The 20,851-nt window shown below is 37.1% G+C and overlaps 1 protein-coding gene across 7 annotated transcripts in view; it reads right to left on the reverse strand.

The window, feature by feature from the left end:
- Positions 1-20,851, reverse strand: part of AP3B1 (adaptor related protein complex 3 subunit beta 1) — a 259,225-nt gene that overhangs the window by 220,982 nt on the left and 17,392 nt on the right. The window lies entirely within an intron of this gene.

Here is a 20,851-nt window from a genome sequence, read left to right on the forward strand (position 1 = left end):
TTCCTCTGCCCCTCCCACACACCTGCTCTCCCTCTCTCTCCTCTCTGTCTCTCTCACTCTCACTCTCTCAAAATAAAATACGTTAGTAGGAGTACGATGTTAAAAGTGATTATGATGAGATCTCAGATGGAAATGAGCAGTTATTGGGAACTGGATGAAAGGTAATTCTTGTCTCAATTTTCTTCCAATGTCATATGAAAAGTGGAAGTTGAAAGTGATGAACTTGGATATTTAGCTAAGGAGATTTCTAAGTAAAGTATTAAAGGCACAGCATGATTTTTCCTTGATGTTTACAGTGAAATGAGAAAGATAAACTAAAGGAACTGTTAAGCAAAAAGAACTAGAATTTGAAGATTTGGAAATTTTTCAGCCTATCCATATTGTAGAGTATTAAGAATGCGTCTTCAGACCTTTTTTCAAAAGTGTGGCTGGAAAATTACTTGATTAAGAGATCACAGGTACCACTCATGAATATATTCAGATGTCATAACAAAAGCCAGGAACAGAAATGGGATTATATGTCAGAGACACTGCCAGCTTGGATTAAAAGGGAGAAAAGGAACAAAATGAAGGCAGTCTGTCAGCCTTCTGGATTGTAGGACAGGACAACGTGAGGACAAAGAGAGAAGGCAGACATCTGTAAGCCAAGGAGAGAGCCCTGAGGAGAAACCAAACATGCCTATAGTCTGACGGTAGACTTCTAGCCTCTAGAACAGTAAGAATTAAATTTCTGTCAATCAAGCCACTCAGTCTGTGGTATTTTGTTATGGCAGTTGCAGCAAACTAATACAGACGTCGACAAACAATTCACTGAAGGAGACACAGAAATGCCAAAAAGTACATTTAAAGATAACCAACTTCATTAGCTATTAGAGAAAGGCAAATTAAAACCACAGCAAAATATCACTACACATGTATCAAAATGGCTCTCATCTAAAATAAAAAGAATAGTAACAACACCTAATGATAGCGATGTCACAGAGGAAATGGACCACTTATATACTGCCGGCGGGGGGGGGGCAGAATTTAAAAGGGTTACAGCCACTAGGCAGTTTGGCAGTTTTATAAACCCTGGAATTCTCATACAACCAAGTAATTTCACTCTTGGGTATTTATCCCTGGGAAATGGAAATTAATACACAAAACCTGCACACAAGGGGCACCTGGGTAGCTCAACTGGTTAAGCATTAAACTTCAGCTCAGGTCATGATCTTGCGGTCTGTGAGTTCAAGCCCTGCTTCCAGCTCTGTGCTGACAGCTCAGAGCCTAGAACTTGCTTCAGATCCTGTCTCTCTCTCTCTCTCTCTCTCTCTCTGTCTCACTCTGCCCCTCCCCCACTCACACTCTCTCATAAATTAATAAATGTTAAAAAAAATTTTTTTAACCTGCACAGAAGTATTCACAGCAGCTTTTATTCCTATCAGCCAAAATGGAAACAACACAGATGTCCATCAATGGATGAATATTTCAACAAACTGTGGTATATCCATAGCATGGAATACCACTCAGCAGTAACAATAAACTACTGATACACATGACAACTCTGATTAATCTCCACAGAAATATGCTGAGTGAGAAAAGTTAATTCTAAAAGGTTACATACTGTATGACTCCATTTATATAACACTCTTGAAGATGGCCAACAGGCACATGAAAAGATGCTCAACGTCGCTCCTCATCAGGGAAATACAAATCAAAACCACACTCAGATATCACCTCACGCCAGTCAGAGTGGCCAAAATGAACAAATCAGGAGACTATAGATGCTGGAGAGGATGTGGAGAAACGGGAACCCTCTTGCACTGTTGGTGGGAATGCAAATTGGTGCAGCCGCTCTGGAAAGCAGTGTGGAGGTTCCTCAGAAAATTAAAAATAGACCTACCCTATGACCCAGCAATAGCACTGCTAGAAATTTACCCAAGGGATACAGGAGTACTGATGCATAGGGGCACTTGTACCCCAATGTTTATAGCAGCACTCTCAACAATAGCCAAATTATGGAAAGAGCCTAAATGTCCATCAACTGATGAATGGATAAAGAAATTGTGGTTTATATACACAATGGAGTACTACATGGCAATGAGAAAGAACGAAATATGGCCCTTTGTAGCAACGTGGATGGAACTGGAGAGTGTGATGCTAAGTGAAATAAGCCATACAGAGAAAGACAGATACCATAGGTTTTCACTCTTATGTGGATCCTGAGAAACTTAACAGAGGACCATGGGGGAGGAGAAGGGGATAAAAAAGTTAGTGAGGGAGCCAAAGCATAAGAGACTCTTAAAAACTGGGAATAAACTGAGGGTTGATGGGGGATGGGAGGGAGGGGAAAGTGGGTGATGGGCAATGAGGAGGGCACCTGTTGGGATGAGCACTGGGTGTTGTATGGAAACCAATTTGACAATAAATTTCATATTTAAAAAAAATAACAAAATTAGAGAAGTGGAGAAAGATTAGTGGCTGCTGTGGGTTAAGAACAAGAAAGGGAAGGAAGGATATAAAAGGGCAACAAAAGAGATTCCTGCAGTGACGGAGCCATTATGTATCTTTACTATTATGACAACTACACAAGTCACAAAACAGAATAGATCTCTCTCTTTTTCTCTCTCTTTCACACACACACACACAAATAAATACAAGTAAAATTGGGGAATCTGGACACGAATGGTGGATTGTATCAGTGTCAACATCCTGGCTGTGATATTATACTATATAGTTTACCATTGAGGAAAACTGGGCAAAGGGTACACAGATTATCTTTGCATTATTTCTTTTAACTGCATATGGAATCCACATTTCAAAGTCTAAAGTTTAATCTTAAAAAATAGTTATAGGGGCACCTGGGTAGCTCAGTTGGTTAAGTGTCCAACCTTGGCTAAGGTCATGATCCCGTGGTTTCTGGGTTCGAGCCCCATATGAGGCCCTGTGCTGACCTCTCAGAGCCTGGAGCCTGCTTCAGATTCTGTGTCTCCCTCTCTCTCTCTCTCTGTTCTTACCCAACTCACACACTCTCTCTCTCTCAAAAATAAGTAAACATTAAAAAAATTTTTTTAAATAATAAACCAGTTACATAACAATTATGACTCTTTTGTAAGAAAAGAAACAAGCCAATCAAAAATGAAAGGTAAAAAAAAGAATGGGTGATCAAGGGGCATCCGGCTGGCTCAGCTGGTGGAGCTCTCACTCTTGGGGTTTTAAGTTTGGACCCCACATTGGGTGAAGAGAGAATTTAAAAACAAAATATTTTTAAAAACAAATGAATGGGTGAAATTATGTGAACAGACATTTCACAAAAGAACAGGAATGTCAGTAAGCCCATGAAAAAATACTTAAGATCATTAATTACCAGGTAAATGCATATTAAATGAGATATCAATACACATCCATTAGAACAGCTGAAATTAAGAGACTGACAATAACAAATGTTGTCAAGGCTCTGGAGCAATTAGAACTCTCATGTATTGCTGGTGGGAATGTAAAAAAAAAAAACAAACCCACTTTGGAAAAGTTAGGCAATTCTTAAAAATTTAAGAATCATATGACCTACTCATTCCACTCCCCAGAAAGATAAAAACATATTTCCACATAATGACTTACATGAATATTCACAGCAGCTTTATTCATAATAGTAAAAAACTGGAAAAAATATAAATGTTCATCAGTTAAATGTGACTTAATGGCCAGCCACTGGAATACTACCCAGCAATGAAAACAAATTAATTACTGATACATGCAACAAGGTGGATGAATTCTCACAATCATTACTCTGAGTGAAAGAAGTCAGACACAAAACAGCATGATTTAAGTCATTTAAAATTATAGAAAAAGCAAACTAATCTGTAGAGACTGAAAGCAGAGCAGTGGTATCCTGGGGTCATGGGGTAGAGTGAGAACTGGAAAGCAGAGGAACATAAGAAAATTTTATTCTATAAGATGACAGAAATGTTCTGTATCTTCTTAACTGTGGTGGTGACTGAACAGGTGCATACATCTATCAAAACATCTAATTACAATCTTTAGGGGCACCTGGGTGGCTCAGTGGGTTAAGCGTCCGACCGACTTCACCTCAGGGCATGATCTCAAGGTCTGCAAGTTCGAGCCCCACATCAGGCTCCGTGCTGACAGCTCAGAGCCTGGACCTTGCTTCGGATTCTCTATCTCCCTCTCTCTCTGTCCCTCCCCCGCTTGCTCACTCTCTCTCTCTCTCTCTCTTTCTCAAAATAATAAACATTACAAAATTTTTTTAATTACAATCTTTATGTTAACTTATTGTATGCAAATTATATCTCCACAAAGTTGATATTAAAAACTTTCATAATGTTTTATTCACACGTGTAAATAAAATGCTGAGTTCTCCAAAGAAACCTACAAGGCATACACCTATTTGGAGAAAAATCACTGAATATTATTTTAGCACATCAAAGGAAAATCCTCTCAACTGACTCTAAGAAACTGACAGGAAACTAAGACTGTACTATTACATATTTTAACTACCTGCAATAGTTATTAGCTTATGGTTAGCAATCGTTCATACTTTTTACAATAAAGTCTGCAGAAAAAAAGAAAGCAAATTTACTCTACATGGCTCCTTCATGAAATAGTTCAAATACCAAAAAGAAAGTATCAGAAGCCCTTTCATCTCATCTTGAGGCCTAAGAGTAGATCAGAAGAGCTTCCTTAACTACAAATGGAAAGCCCGACACAAAATTACTTTAGGTTTTGCATATTTTACAAATTTAAGCCTAACATAGGCAGTAAGCACTTCACAAGAATGATTAATCAGGTGCTATTATAGGCTAAGTTGTGTCCCTTCCAAAATCCTATAAACCCCAAAGAATGTGGGTATTTGGAAACAGAGCTTTTAAAGAGAAAATGAGGCCAATATGAGCGGGACTTAATCCAACACGGCTGATGTCTTTGTAAAAGCAGATTAGGACACAGACACACAAAGACCAAGGGAGGACAAGGTGAGAACACAGCAAGAAGGCGGCCATCTGCAAGCCAGAGAGAGAGAGGCCTCAAAACAAATCAAAGTTGCCAACACTTTGATCTTAGACTTCTAGCCTCCAGAAAGTGGGAGAAAATAAATGTCTTTTAAGCCACAGTCTGTGACATTCTGTCACTGCATTATAATATATATATATTTTTACTATATATATTCTTTCCAAAAAGAGTAGAAGCAATGAAATTTATTATGAAAAAAAAAATTATTGTTCCTTTCCAAGCAGCTCATGAAATTAAATACAATGGGTGATCATTAGTGGGATACAAAAATAATTAAATAATTAAATAATTGAAAAACAGACTTTTCTCTATTAATTACACATACACCTAGAAATATGCTAGTAGAAAAGGCAATATACAAAAACTATATCTGATGACATTCAACTACCAAATATTAAAATACTATATATATTCACCAGAGTACATTTAGAATCCCTTCTTTTTTTTTTAATGTTTACTTTCCAGAGCACAGGGGAGGGGCAGAGAGCGAGGAAGACAGAAAGTCACAAGCAGTTTCTGCACTGACAGCAGACAGCTTGATGTGGGGCTTGAATTCAGGAACCAACCGTGAGATCATGATGACCTGAGTCAAAGCTCGACACTTAACTGACTGAGCCACCCAGGCACCCCTAATCCCTTCTTAAAACTTCTCACTCTTCCACACAGCAAAGGTAACTGAAAAGGGAGAAAAAATAACGGAACCCCGCATGAGGGGTTTTTTCCTTCTACTTTTTGTTAGTTTTCTATTTTATTCAACAACCATGTATATACTTTTATAAATGAAAAATCTAAACCCCTCCCGCCCCCCAAAAAAGCTTAAAAACCTTATTAGGGGTAAGAAAGCAAACAAGCTGAAGTAATTAGATAGGGAATAAATAGAATGAAAACGTGATCACATAAACATGTGCCAAATGAAAAAAGAAAATTCATTCTCCAGTGTCTGACCCCCTTATCCTTTCCCCAAGAGTTTTCCAGCATTCTCCACCAGTGTTAGAGAAGTGAGCAATGAAGAATAACAAAATGTCAATTTTTAGGACAACACAAACTCTCCAACCTTCTGAGTAATTTTATTCATGGCCTACTGGAAACTTGGTTTGTTTCTTTTAAGCTTGAGAAGCCAAAGTCCCCTTCCCAACCATTTTTAGGTAATGACCCACTCTTTCAAATCAAGAAAAAGAAAACAAGATCTCAACATTAAAGCCAAAGATTGCGCTGTTCATGTTTAACATAGTCTTCAACAACAAATGTAAGTATCTTTTGTGTTAACATGGGCAGATAGCTAATAGTTTGAGGTTCAGAGAAAAGCCACCAGAAACAAAGCCACAAGCATTGTTTCCACCTGATGTAATATTCAACTTCACAAAGATGTCATGACAACTATTGAAAATCCTGATATAAATTACAGATTTCTTCTCAAATTCCTCTTTGCTTGTCACCAAAACAGTAGATTTGGGAGTTACTACCATAATACCTCATTTACCCTCAAATATGTACACTTGTACCGAATCACTTTAGGTCTACCTCCTTCCTTATGTGGATTCAAATGAGGCCTATTAATATGTATCACTTACAGCATCAATCTTAGACATTAAGAAATTCTTTTTTCTAAACATTAAAAGAGTTGATTCAAATAACGCTGCATTGGCAGTATTTTCACTGACTGCTGAAAAATCAATGCTAGTTTCAAAAAAAATTTTTTTTTATTTATCTAGTTCTTCACTGATTATTGACCTGTAGCTTTCCAGCTTAGAGAACTAGGATACCAACTTTATTTTTACATAAGTGACATCTTGTGGTGGTAAGTGGTATAACTTTTCCTTTCATGTTCCAAATACGTTTTTTATAGTTTCAAAGAAAATATGTGACTGGAATTAAAGAAAATCTTATTATTATCAGAAAGTCACTCTCAGCACCAGTAAAAAACATCAACCATAATCAAAAACCAAAATTTTACCCAGTTACATATAAGAACTTAGGAGGTAAAAGAGCTTTTATATAGTATAAATTACCTCTTTTCTAAAAAGAAAAAAAAAAATCTTTAATCCAGGGGCACCCAGCTGGCTCAGCCAGAAGAGCATGCAACTCTTGATCTCAGGGTCATGAGTCTGAGCCCCATGTTGGGTGCAGAGATCACTGAAAAGATAAATAAACTTTAAAAATACATAAATAAAATTAAAAGTCTATGAGCCACAACTCATTTAAACCTTTCACTCCTTTTAAAAACAACAGAGAGGGGGAAAAATACATCTGTGTAGCATCATACAGTGTATCTGTGCTACTGAAACTGTGATCCAAGAAAATCCAGTCCAAGAACCATCACCAATCCACAAATTTTTTTTTTTAATTTTTCTTTTTTAACATTTATTTATTTTTGAGACAGAGAGAGACAGAGCATGAATAGGGGAGGGTCAGAGAGAGGGAGACACAGAATCTGAAACAGGCTCCAGGCTCTGAGCTGTCAGCACAGAGCCTGACACGGGGCACGAACTCACGAACCGCGAGATCATGACCTGAGCCGAAGTCGGCCGCTTAACCGACTGAGCCACCCAGGCGCCCCCAATCCACAAATTTTTGTTACTAACGCAGGAAGAGATACATACAGAAACTGAGAGCAAGCAAAGTTAGAAATCTGACAGAGTAATTTAACAGTATAAAGTCCTATCTTTTGAATATAAAAAAAGGGGGATTGCATTTTACATGCTTTTTTTCATTCCATTTTTCTACTAATTTACTTTCTATTGTATTTCACAGAAGATCCATCCATGGACTGAAAAAAAGGCCCTTCATCTTTCATCAGTTTGCAAGCACTGCAGTATACAATTACCTTCTTTTTCCTCAAAACGCTCACCAAAATTCATGTACCATAAAAAGCAACACCTGAAACAACACATTGAATCCAGGAATGTTGGACTGGAAAACATGATATAGAATAGCAATTTCCAGTTGGAGCTATGTCCTCAAAAGGACAAATTAACATTTTGAGAGGAAGGTGGGCCTTTTTCAAGCCCTGCCAAAAAAATTTTACACAGGCTCCTCTGCATGCTTTAAGAACCACTTAAATGAAAAACGCTTCTACTTTTAAGTGTTACATTGTACACATAAATAGGTATGTAGAAAAAAAAAACAGATGCAAACAATTATCAGAATGTACTTTGTTCTAGTGCTAAGCAGCTAAAGGGATTGGCCTTCATAATACATTTATGTGCAAAATATGAAAGCTTTGGAACTTTCAGTCCAGTTAGGGCTTATATTTCCCTTGGATGACGCTCAGATCACTGTACAGTTTTCGGCACAAAGTATTCACTTAATAAATACAAACATAAGTGAAAACAGAAAACTCCACTACCTAATCATCCATCTATTAACCCCCTAAAAAATTTAAGTATAAATTATCCAAGTAAATATGAACTCCTCCTCCTATATTGTTCACAAAATTAAAAAAGGAATAGTCTACAATTGCTACCTCCACTTCTTCAATCCTTGGTAATCTTTTTTTCTCTTACTCCTCCATTAAAACTTCTCTCACAAAGGTAACAAATAACTTGCTAATTTAAAAATCCATGCAAAATTCCATGAATACTTTTAGATTATTCCTCTACATTTAATACAATTAACCCACTATGCCTCCATCTTAACTCCCCTTTGCCGTTAGATTCTGTACTCTATTCTCATCTGCTTCCCATTTGCATTTGTGACACACCAATCCATGGACAAAAAGGCCAAAATCCTTGCCCTTGTATAGTTTTCATTCTAATAACCAAAAGGACAACAAACGTAGTAAGGGAGTAAATTTTAAGTCATGAGGTGATATGAGGGAAAAAACAGAGCAAAAGAGAAAAAGGAAAGGAGGAGGGAATTTTAAATAGGGTGGTCAGAGTAGGCTAAGTAAAGAGACATCTCAACAAAGATTTCCAAGTAAAGGAATTAGCCATGCAGATATTGGGGGGGGGGGGGGGGGGGAGGCAGCAAGGAGGACAAGCCCTGTAGGCAAAAGAGACAATTAAAGGTACATAACATTAAAGGCTTTGGTGTTTAAATGAAAAAAGGGAACCACTGAAGCGCTTTGAATAAGTCATGGTCTAATATATGTAACAGAATCATCCTGGCTGTTAAGTTTACAATATACTGCTGGGACTTCCAGATCTGCCCATGGTTCTGTAAGAAACTAAATCTGCCACAAGAAAATAACTATAAAGGCTGGAAGAAATAATTAACTTTCTGAAAGCACCGGAGATCAACTAACGCAGGCAGGACTTAAAGGGGCCAAAATCCTGGAGAGAAGAGAAGTACACAAAGGGAGCTCTTATTCACACCAGTTTTTTTCCCTGAGTATATTTCCCAAACTGCCATTTGGGAGACTAGAATCCAATAAGAAATGACAGTTTTAACAGACTGAGGAGACAAATGTTGAAGTCCGTACCTAATAAAGGGACTGGAACTTGAAGAGCAGAATCCCAGAGGAGAGAACCAGTGAAAAGGTACAAAAATCTCTTAAGGTACTTAGCTATATTTTCACAGGACAAGATTCCAGGAAATCCAGCAAAAAACAGCAGTTCAGAGGTTAAATACCTGCGTATGGATTCAGCAACTACAAGGTGCTATGAAGAGAAGCTGAATTCAAGTCTCTCCCAAGTACAAAGACCTTGGTAAACATCCCAGCATTTCAATTAAGATCACAGAAGGGCCACAAAAGAAGAGTTAAGGATATACCTTAGTAGTATAAGAAAATTGTGGGGAATCCCAACCGAGTGGAGGCTGGAGGTGTGGGTAGAGAAAGAATTCACCCAAGGCAGAACAAAGGAGATAGAAGTTTAATGAATACATTGCCAGAGAGCAGCAAGCAGGACAGACAGCACAGAAGAGACTGTCTGCCACAAAGTGCTGGTGAGAGGTCAAATTATAGGCCAGAGTGAGGAGGTATGGGAAAGAATCGAATTTTCCCTATTTTGGTAACTGTGCCTGGTTGTAAGTAATCCACTGGTTATTTAGGGTCTATTGGTTATTTATGCTATTTCAAGATGGGTCACTTAATGAGCTAACATGCAGCTCACTGGTCACTACGGACCTTTACCTTGCTCCGTTGATCAAGTCTGTTGCCTACAAGCAGCCGCTACAAAAAAGTGAAATAGACAAGACCTTAAAAAGCTTAAAACTGATCTTACACAAGATCAAAGTGATAGTACTCTATCTGCCTGTCACCCTCTTTGGATGAAGATATCATCTAGAACTTTATCCATGTTTTTATTCTAAATATCAAGTATATGACTCAAAATTTATGAGACATGCTAAAAACAGGAACAAATGACAAAAAAAATTTTTTAAAGAAAATAGAATACAAAACAGATCCGTGGATAATTCCAATACTATAGTTATCAGATAGAGAAAATAACTACAATTAACACAGTCAGGAAAATAACAGGAAAAAAATGGACCAAATAGATGGAATGATAGAGAATGTCAATAGTAGAATGTATAAAAGATAATCAGATGGACATTCAGAATTGAAAAATACAATATATGAAATTAAAAACTCACTAGGCTGGTTTAACAGCAGACTATTAATACAGAAGACTGGATTATTGAACTTGAAGGCAGCTCAAGAAAAAAATATACATTTAAAGCACTAAGAACTAAAAGAATAAAAACCATAGAACAGACCATCAGAGACATGTGGGACATAGTCAAAATATCCAACATACCTCTTAAGAGTCACCAAAAAGATGGGGCGCCTAGGTGGTTCAGTCAGCTGAGCGACTGACTTCGGCTCAGGTCATGATCTCACAGTTTGTGAGTTTGAGCCCCGTGTCGGGCTCTGTGCTGACAGCTCAGAGCCTGGAGCCTGCTTCTGACTCTGTGTCTCCCTTTCTCTCTGTCCCTCCCCCACTCATGTTCCGTCTCTCTCTGTCTCAGAAATAAATAAACATTAAAAAAAAAAAGAAGAGTCACCAAAAAGAGAAAGAGAGAAAGGAACAAAAGCAATATTTCAAGTGACAATGGCTAAGAATTTTTGCAAACTGATGAAAGACATAAACCCACATATTTAAAAACCTGATGAAACAGAAAAATAACATAAAACTACACTAAACATAGCATGGCCAAGCTGATGAAAATCAAAGACATTGAGAAAAATCTTAAAAGTATGCAGAGAAAAAAGACATTTCCTTAAGGAAAAGGACAGCATATCCTTTCGGTAAAGGACCAAATGATAAACTTTTTCTTAATTTGTTTTTTTTAAGAGCTTGTTTTATGTATGTACCTATGTATGTATGCATGTATGTATTTAGAGAGGTTACAGTTGAAAGATAGCAGCATGGGGGTTGGGGGGCAAAGGGAGAGAAAAAGAATCTTAAGCAGGCTCCACACCCAGAGTGAGCCCAACAGGCTCACAGTAAGATTATGACCTGAGCCCAAATAGAGAGTCGGACCTTTAATGGACTAAGTCACCAGGTGCCCCTTTTTCTTTTTAAGTAAATTCTACACCACACGTGGGGCTCAAACTCACAACCCCAAGATCAAGAGTTGCATACTCTACCAAATGATTCAGCCAGGAACCCCCAGACAATAAATATTTTAAGCATTACAGGCCACATCATCTCTACCATTCTACCATTATACAGTAAAAGCAGTTATAGACAATACATACATAAATGGGCATGGCTAGGTTCTCACAAAACTTTATTTTTTATTAACAGGCAGAAATAGTGTGCCTGTTTATACGTCTTTGCATATATATGTATATATACATGTTATATATGGTATTATAACCCCTGCCTTAAAAGGACCAACAATAATACCAATAGTCAGCTTTTCAACAGACATTATAGAGGGCAGAACACAATGGAATAACATCTTTAAAGGGGTGAAAGGGGGGAAAAAAAAGGCCAAAATACAATTCTATACCCACCGAAAATATCTTTCAAAACTGAAGGTGAAATAAAGTGGTTTTCAAACAAGTAAAAGCTGAGGATCTGCTACCAGAACATAAAAGGGCATCATTTCAAAAGGAAGACAAATCTAAATTTATACCCAATTTATATGTATTCTAAATTTATAGTTTCCATCTATAAAGCAAAAGCTGACAGAACTAATAGAAGAAAAATACATATCCACACTCATGACTGGCAATTTTAACACACCTCTCAGTAAGTGACAGGACAGACAAAAACTTTACTAAAGATGTCAAAAACCTAAACACCACAACCAACTTAGCCTGACAGGAACAGAACACAATAGAGAATAACTGCAGAATAAGCATTCTTTTCAAGCACATATAGAATATTTACTAAAATAGACTATATGCTGGATATCAACAAATTTTTAAAAGTCTACAATCATACAGAGTATGGGGTACAGACTAACAAGAATTCAATAACAGAAAAATAACTAGAAAAGGTCCAGATGTTTGGAAGAAATAAGAAACACACTTTGACCTACAGGCCAAAGAAAATGAAATCATTAGGTAAATTAGAAAAAAATTCAAGTGAGTAATGATACTGCAACATTTAACAATTCATGAGATGCAGCTAAAGTAGTATTTAGAAGTAAACTTACATTTCTGAACGCAACATAAAAGAAGAAAGATTACAAATCAAAATCTAAGTTTCCAGAGTGCCTGGGTGGCTCAGTGTGTTAAGCATCTTACTCTTGATTTCAGCTCAGGTCATGATCTCTCCATTAGTGAGACCAGCCCTGTCAGGCTCCGTGCTGGTCATGGAGTCTGCTGGGAACTGTCTCTCTCTCTCTCTCTCTTCCTCTGAACCTGTGCTTACTCGCTCTCTCTCTCTCTCTCAATTAATTAAATAATTAAAAATAAATTTAAAAAATGTAAGTTTCTTTCTTGATAAGAAAAAGTATAGCAAACTAAACTCAAAGAACAAGTAAGAAAATAAAGGCTAAGAGAAGAATTCAACATAATAGAAAGTAAACTACAACAGAGAAAAATCAACAAAAAACTTAAAGTTAGTATCTATTTCAAATAGGTTGTATGAAAGCTTCAAGAGATCATTGTGAAGCACCCATCACTGGGCCTCACAAGATCATTTATTCAATATCCACATGTGCCAGGAATAGTTCAAAATACTGGGAACCCTGACCTCTTGGGACTTACATTTTAAGTGAGAATGCAGGGTGGGTGGGAGTAAGGGGAATGACAGAAATGACAAAAGAAGGAAAGAAGAAGGAATGAGGGAAGAAGGAAGGAAAACAAAGAAAGACCAGGGTAGTACTGAAAAATTAAAATAGGGTACTGTAATAAAGTAAGACTGGGTGATCATAAAAGACTTCCATGGGTAAGTGATGATTTAAGCTGAGGTCTCAAATGATGAGAAGGAGCTAACCAGAGGAATTCTGCAAAGATAATATGGCAGGAATGAACTTGACATATGAGGACTCAATGTAAGGTCTATAAAGGATCTATAAATGAAGGCTGTTTTTTTTTTCTCAAGCACTAAACTCCCCACAGACCCACAAAAGGTATACAATACATGTTAGTTCAAAGGATAAATGAATATAGGCCGTATACTAAACACGTTTCTTAGAGGGAAACAGAAAAAACTCCAAACTTTCACTGGAATCTCAAAACAGTCCGTGACCCTAATAAAGGTTAAAAACTACGATTTCATCTTCCAAGTAAACATCCCATGCATAGGGGCACCTGGGTATCTCAGTGGGCTAAGCATCTGACTTCGGCTCAGGTCATGATCTTGCAGTTTGTGGGTTTGAGCCCTGCGTCAGGCTCTGTGCTGACAGCTGACAGCCTAGAGCCTGCTTTGCATTCTGTGTCTCCCTCTCTCTCTGCCCCTCCCCAGCTCATGCTCTGTCTCTCTCAAAAATAAATAAACCTTAAAAAATTTTTTTAAACATCCCATGCATGTAAGTTTTAAAAACCATGACACCATACATTTACTACCATGTTTGCCAAACTTTTTATCAATGTCCTCAGGTACTTGTTTTCTTAGCAGGCAGCAGAAAGCAAGTTCTCCTTTTCCTCAGGGTATTAGGAATGTCTTCATGCAGAAGGATGAAACTAGACCACTTTCTCACACCATTCACAAAAATAAACTCAAAATGGATAAAGGACCTGAATGTGAGACAGGAAACCATCAAAACCCTAGAGGAGAAAGCAGGAAAAGACCTCTCTGACCTCAGCCGTAGCAATTTCTTACTTGACACATCCCCAAAGGCAAGGGAATTAAAAGCAAAAATGAACTACTGGGACCCTATGAAGATAAAAAGCTTCTGCACTGCAAAGGAAACAATCAAAAACAGTAAGAGGCAACCAACGGAATGGGAAAAGATATTTGCAAATGACATATCAGACAAAAGGCTGGTATCCAAAATCTATGGACTCACCAAAACTCCACACCCGAAAAACAAATAATCCAGTGAAGAAATGGGCAGAAAACATGAATAGACACTTCTCTAAAGAAGATATCTAAATGGCCAACAGGCATATGAAATGATGCTCAATGTCACTCTTCATCAGGGAAATACAAATCAAAACCACATTCAGATATCACCTCACGCCAGTCAGAGTGGCTAAAATGAACAAATATATAGATGCTGGTGAGGGTGTGGAGAAATAGGAACCCTCTTGCACTGTTGGTGGGAATGCAAACTGGGACAGCCGCTCTGGAAAACAGTATGGAGGTTCCCCCCAAAATTAAAAACAGATCTACTCTATGACCCAGCAAGAGCACTGCTAGGAATTTACCCAAGGGATACAGGAGTGCTGATGCATAGGGGCACTTGTACCCCAATGTTTATAGCAGCACTCTCAACAATAGTCAAATTATGGAGAGAGCCTAAATGTCCATCAACTGATGAATGGATAAAGAAGTTGTGGTTTATATATACAGTGGAATACTATGTAGCAATGAGAAAGAATGAAGTATGGCCTTTTGTAGCAACGGGGATGGGACTGGAGAGTGTTATGCTAAGTGAAATAAGTCATACAGAGAAAGAGATACCATATGGTTTCACTCTTACGTGGATCCTGAGAAACTTAACAGAATACCATGGGGGAGGGAAAGAAAAAAAAAAAAGAGGTTAGAGAGGGAGGGAGCCAAAACATAAGAGACTCTTTCTTAAAAACGGAACAAAATGAGGGTTGTTGGGGGTGGGAGGGAGAGGTGGGTGGGTGATGGGTACTGAGGAGGGCACCTGTTGGGATGAGCACTGGGTGTTGTATGGAAATCAATTTGACAATACATTTCATATTTTAAAAAATAAGAATAATAATAAAAAAATAAAAATAAATAAAAAATAAAATGTGAGGACTCATCCTTAAAGTTTTAAAATCTCAAGGGAACCTGAATGGCTCAGTTAGTTAAGCATCCGACTCTTGGTTTGGGCTCAGGCCATGATCTCGGGTTTTGTGAGTTTGAGCCCCACAATCAGGCTCTGCACTGGCATCAAAAAGCCAGATTAGGACTGATTTTCTCTCTCTCTCTCTCTCTCTCTCTTTCTCTCTCTCTCTCTCTCTCTCTTCCACCAGTGCTATCTCTGTCCCTCTCAAAATAAATAAACATTTTTAAAAAATAAAAATAAGAAAATCTCACAGAGCATTGAGCTAGTTGAGTTTATATGTGCTGAGACAAAAAATCGGTTGGCACTGGGAAAAGTTCCGTTTCACTGTAAACCAAAAATGCCACTTTCTATAAAAGATTGGGGTGGGGGGAAGATTGGGGGAGTCTCAGAAGCGAGAAAAGAAAAAATAAACACAGAAGGTTTTAAAACTTTTACACTTAAAAACATGCCATAAACTAAGTCCAAAAAATGAGTAATTTTCTTAAAATATGAAGAACCCTGAACTAATCAGTAAGAGTTGATCCAACAGGGAAATGGATAAAAGACATTTAAAATTATTTACTGAAAGAATAAACCAATAAATATGAGGAAAAAGACTCACTGCACTCACAATTATGAAGACTCCGTGTAATAACATTTTGCCCCTATAAGATTGGCAAATATTATGAAATTGGATGGTACCCAGTATTGGCAAAAGTGCAAGGGAAACAGACTTTACTGTTGGTGGAGGGATAAAACTGGTGCAACCCATCTGGAAGGTAATTCAGCAATATCTATCATAATTTAAAATGTGGTAACCTTTGACCTACAACTCTATTTCTAGGTATTTTTACTACAAATAGATAAATTCTCATAACTATGCAAAAAATTCTGTTACAGTATTGCTTATACTCAATAAAAAGTGAAATCAATCAAATGCTCTTCAAAATAACTAATTAAATAAAAAGGAATACTAGGAAATACTACACAGTGGTTAAAAACTCTGAAATAGTCTCAGATGCCTCCAAGATGGAGGAAAGGCCTCCAAGACGTATTAAAGGAAAAGCAAGATACATTAGAGAACAGTATATATATTATCATTTGGCTTAAAAAAATTTTCTGGAAGGATACCTAAGAACTTTTTCATTGTGGTTATCTCTGGGGGTATAGGAATGAGAGCTATGTATTTTCTACATTACTGACTACCTTGCCATTAACATGCCTTGCATTTATAACATAATTAATTCATTTTAGCTACCTGATAATGGTATTGTTTTCTAGAACCTATAACACCATCTTATTTTAGTATCACAAACTCTCTGTGAAGCATGTGTGGCTTTATTATTCCCATTTGATAAATAAACTGAAGCTCAAAAATGTAAGGACAACATACAAGCAGAAAATTATACACACATAAGAAATTCTAAACTCACACAACTTTTAACTGTACTATCACAGAACCAGGGAATGGCAAAGCAAGCAATTAATCTTGAGTCTTGTTTTGAAATTCAACATTCTTCCCTTTTACCACCACACTGCTGTCAACTTGTTATAATTCAAGAATTATAAAGTAATATCCCATACATATAAAATCCATAACCTACAATACCATAGTACTTCCTCTCTGATCTACAATCTACCACAACAAAATTGTATACTTTTTCTCTTAAATTCACAATTTTTATGAAAAGAAAACTGACCATGGAACCATAATAAACACTCATTCTAACTATTCTCACTAGAAGTCTAAAACATCTGTGATACACTTCCGTATAAGTCAAAATAAATTTTATTTTCACTGACATTACTTTGACTGTATTTGGTTAACTTTATTTCATGTAGATTCATCAGCTCAAAATTAATTAGTATTACAGAATAGCGTATTCCATCCAAACAATTCATCTTTGTTGGCTCTCATGCCTCACTGCTACTGGCATGCCACCACAATGACGGGCATGGTGCCACAGTAACAGATGGGCACAAACACAGATATGCCAAAGAGTCTGTATGTGCATCAAGTTTGGGTATTAGTATTAGATTTTCCTCCAAGAAATTCATAAACTATAGTAGAATAAATATAAGTGTTCTACAACTGTGTTAATAAGATATGCCAACCCAAAGCTAGATTAATTTTTAAATTCTTAAACAAAAAAAAAAAACCCACACACACAATTTTCCAAGGCCACAGAAGGCAAGTTTTCCATCTGATGAGCTTGGATCAGCCTTCTGTGTAGGGAATTGAGGAAACCAATATGCAATCTCCACCTTAGATAAGCTTTGTCCCTGAAGCACTTAAAAATCTCAGTAAAAAATTCAGTTTTTAAAAGTCACATGGCAGAGTTACAAGATGTAAAAGTTGCAGACATCTATTATATGATAGTGTGAATATACTTAACACTACTAAACTGTACACTTAAAAGTGGTTCAGGGGCGCCTGGGTGGCTCAGTCAGTTGAACGTCTGACTTCGGCTCAGGTTGTGATCTCACGGTTCGTGGGTTCGAGCCCCGCGTTGGGCTCTGTGCTGACAGCTCAGAGCCTGGAGCTTGCTTCAGATTCTGTGTCTCCCTCTCTCTCTGCCCCTGCCTCTCTGCTCTGTCTCTCTCTGCCTCTCAAAAATAATAAAAGAAATGTAAAAAAAAAAAAAAAAAAAAAAAAAGTGGTTCAGATGATAGGGCGCCTGGGTGGCTCAGTTGGTTAAGGGGCCAACTTCAGCTCAGGTCATGATCTCACAGTCTGTGGGTTTGAGCACTGTATCAGACTCGGTGCTGACAGCTGACAGCCTGGAGCTGCTTCAGATTCTGTCTCCCTCTCTCTCTCTCTGCCCCTCCCCCGCTCACGCACTCGCTTTCTTTCTCTCTCTCTCAAAAATGAATAAACATTAAAAAAAAAATTTTAAGTGGTTAAGATGTAAATTTAATGTTATATATTTTTTACAATTTTTTTTAAAAATCATGTTTCCTGATGAAGGCCACGTAAGCCTTGAAACAGAAAAAAAGGGGGCACCTGAGTGGCTCAGTCGGTTAAGCATCTGACTTCCACTCAGGTCATGATCTCGCTGTCTGTGAGTTCGAGCCGTGCACCCAGCTCTATGCTGACAGCTCAGAACCTAGAGCCTGCTTCAGATTCTGTGCTCCAGCTCTCTCTCTCTCTCTCTCTCTCTCTGCCCCTCCCCTGCTTGTGCTCTGTTTCTCTCTCTTAAAAGTAAACATTAAAAAAAAAAAAAAAAAAGTCCTACAAATTCCTATTTGACAGGAATAGAATCTAAAAGTGCAAATCACCGAAATTAACATGATTAAATTTTGCCATCTTTTGAAGAGATTATCATCTATAACTGTCATTTTCAAAAAATTAACTTATTTCCACATGTTAATTTAAAAATTTTTGAAATATAAAACATACTACTGACCAAATTACATTGAATATTTTTATAATTTTTTACTACATTAATTAAGTTTTAAAATACTAAGAATGCTAAAGAAAGTAAGAAAAAATCATTTGTGGTCATTATCATCCAAAATCATTTGTTAAGAAATGTACAAGTTACCAATATATACGACACTGTGTGTGTGTGTGTGTGTGTGTGTGTGTGTGTGTGTATAAACAAAAACTATCTCTGACTTCCAAGTGAGTAACCACATTTTCTCTTTAAAGAACTGTTCAAGTATCTAATCACCTTGAGAAAACCAATCTGTTATTTTCTAATTATTGATATCATTAGATAACCAGAAACTATAAAAACTATGTGTTTTTAAATATACTTTTAATTAACCCTAGAATTTCTACAACCTGTACTATTAAATAAGAGTCATCTATTTTGATTTTATTAAAGTACATAAAGTGTTTGTAAAAATTCTTATTACTGCTCCCAAAGGTTCTGAGTTCATATATTCAGAAGTGTCCCATACTTCTGGATTTCTAGAATTAGGTAAAATTTCAACAAAAATTCATTTTCAGCATGCCAAATAAAAATATAACAGAAATTACTCTGTTGTCACTATTATTTTATAAATGAATGTAGGAAGGGTACTTGCATTCCTTTGATTACTAGTGTAGCCATTTATATTCCTTTAGTAATCTAATTGTTCACACTATTTGGTGCTAACGTTCTTTAGGGGCTACGTTTTCCTTTTTTTCTCATTCCCAAATATTTCGGGGCCAATGTTACATTAACCTTTCCAATAACCACAAACATATCTCAAGAGCAGATTTTTGACAGAATTTGATTCAATCTAATGAAAAGTGCATTTAGTCATAGACAAAATAAATGTATTGCTCTCGTGCCATCAAAACATTCTCAAACACCTATCAACAGTTTAATTCAACATCACCAATGAAAATGTCCTTTCACCTCCCCAAATGTCCTCTCAAGCCTTCCTCATTTCAGTCACCAGTCCCCAAATTCTTCTAGTTAAAACCTGAACCTCGTGATTCCTTCCTCCCCTCAACCAACCCCTGTGAGTAAGACCTATAAATTCCCCCTTTCGCAATGTGCTCACAATTTACTTCCTCTTCAAACCCACTTACACCAACAAATTCCAAACTATTATCAAATTACTCTTAGACATTTCTAACCGTCTCCATTTTGGTCCCTCTGTCTCCAGTTTCTTTTCTCCAATCTATTCTCCACACAATTCCAGATTAATCTTCCCAAAACACCACTGCAGTAATCACTTGTAATCATCAACTCCTATTCTTAGAAAGGAAGTTAAATTCCAATTTTCTTCAAACTCTAGCAACTACTTCTCAAATCTCATTTTCCACTGCTCCTTTCCAGGAACTCGGCTCTTTATCCACACTGGTTCACTCACTGTTGCCAGAAAAAAAGGCACAATATTTTACCTTTGTTCTTGGCATATATCCTCCTAAGAATACTCTTCATCCTCTTCATCTTTAAACTCAGGGCTGTGAATTAGAGCCCTACACTGGGTGTGGAAATTAAGTTAAAAATAAAGTATTAAAAAAAAAAAAAAAAAGAACACTCTTCGTCGTTCCTTCCTTGTGTATATGCCCAAATCAAAGTGCTCTCCAGCAGCTCCAGCCTTCACTGATCATTGTCCCCTTTAATATCCTGTAGCACCCCTTATTCCATTTGACACTAGCAAGTACTAACTTTTTTTCTTAGTGTTAGCATTCTGAAACCTCAACTCGAAATTTTCTAAGGCCCTCTTAGCTCTGGTTTTATGAAATATGTGAATGTAGCATTTTCATCAATAAAATTTAACATATTAAAGCATCAGTGTAAATGAGAACACTGTTATGCAAATAAGTTATTTGCCACATGTTGTAATGATCCTGTTTTGAATTTGTTTCAGTATCAGTATTTGAAACATGTCAATACATAAGGGGAAGGAAAGGAGTATAAATGAGTCAATACATTTTTAAAGTAGATTTTATGATTTAGCAGACATTGCATCTTAATGTAAGTCACTAATAAAACTGTGTCCTTGGCGGGGGGGGGGGGGGGGGGGGGGGGGCATAAAAAATGTTTTGCAAACTGATACCTGGATACATGACCAACAGAAAACTGTTTTCAAAGAACAAAGGTACAAGTCCTAAAGT

This window comes from Panthera tigris, chromosome A1 (genome assembly GCF_018350195.1).
Source record: "Panthera tigris isolate Pti1 chromosome A1, P.tigris_Pti1_mat1.1, whole genome shotgun sequence".
NCBI classification, from domain to species: Eukaryota; Metazoa; Chordata; class Mammalia; order Carnivora; family Felidae; genus Panthera; species Panthera tigris.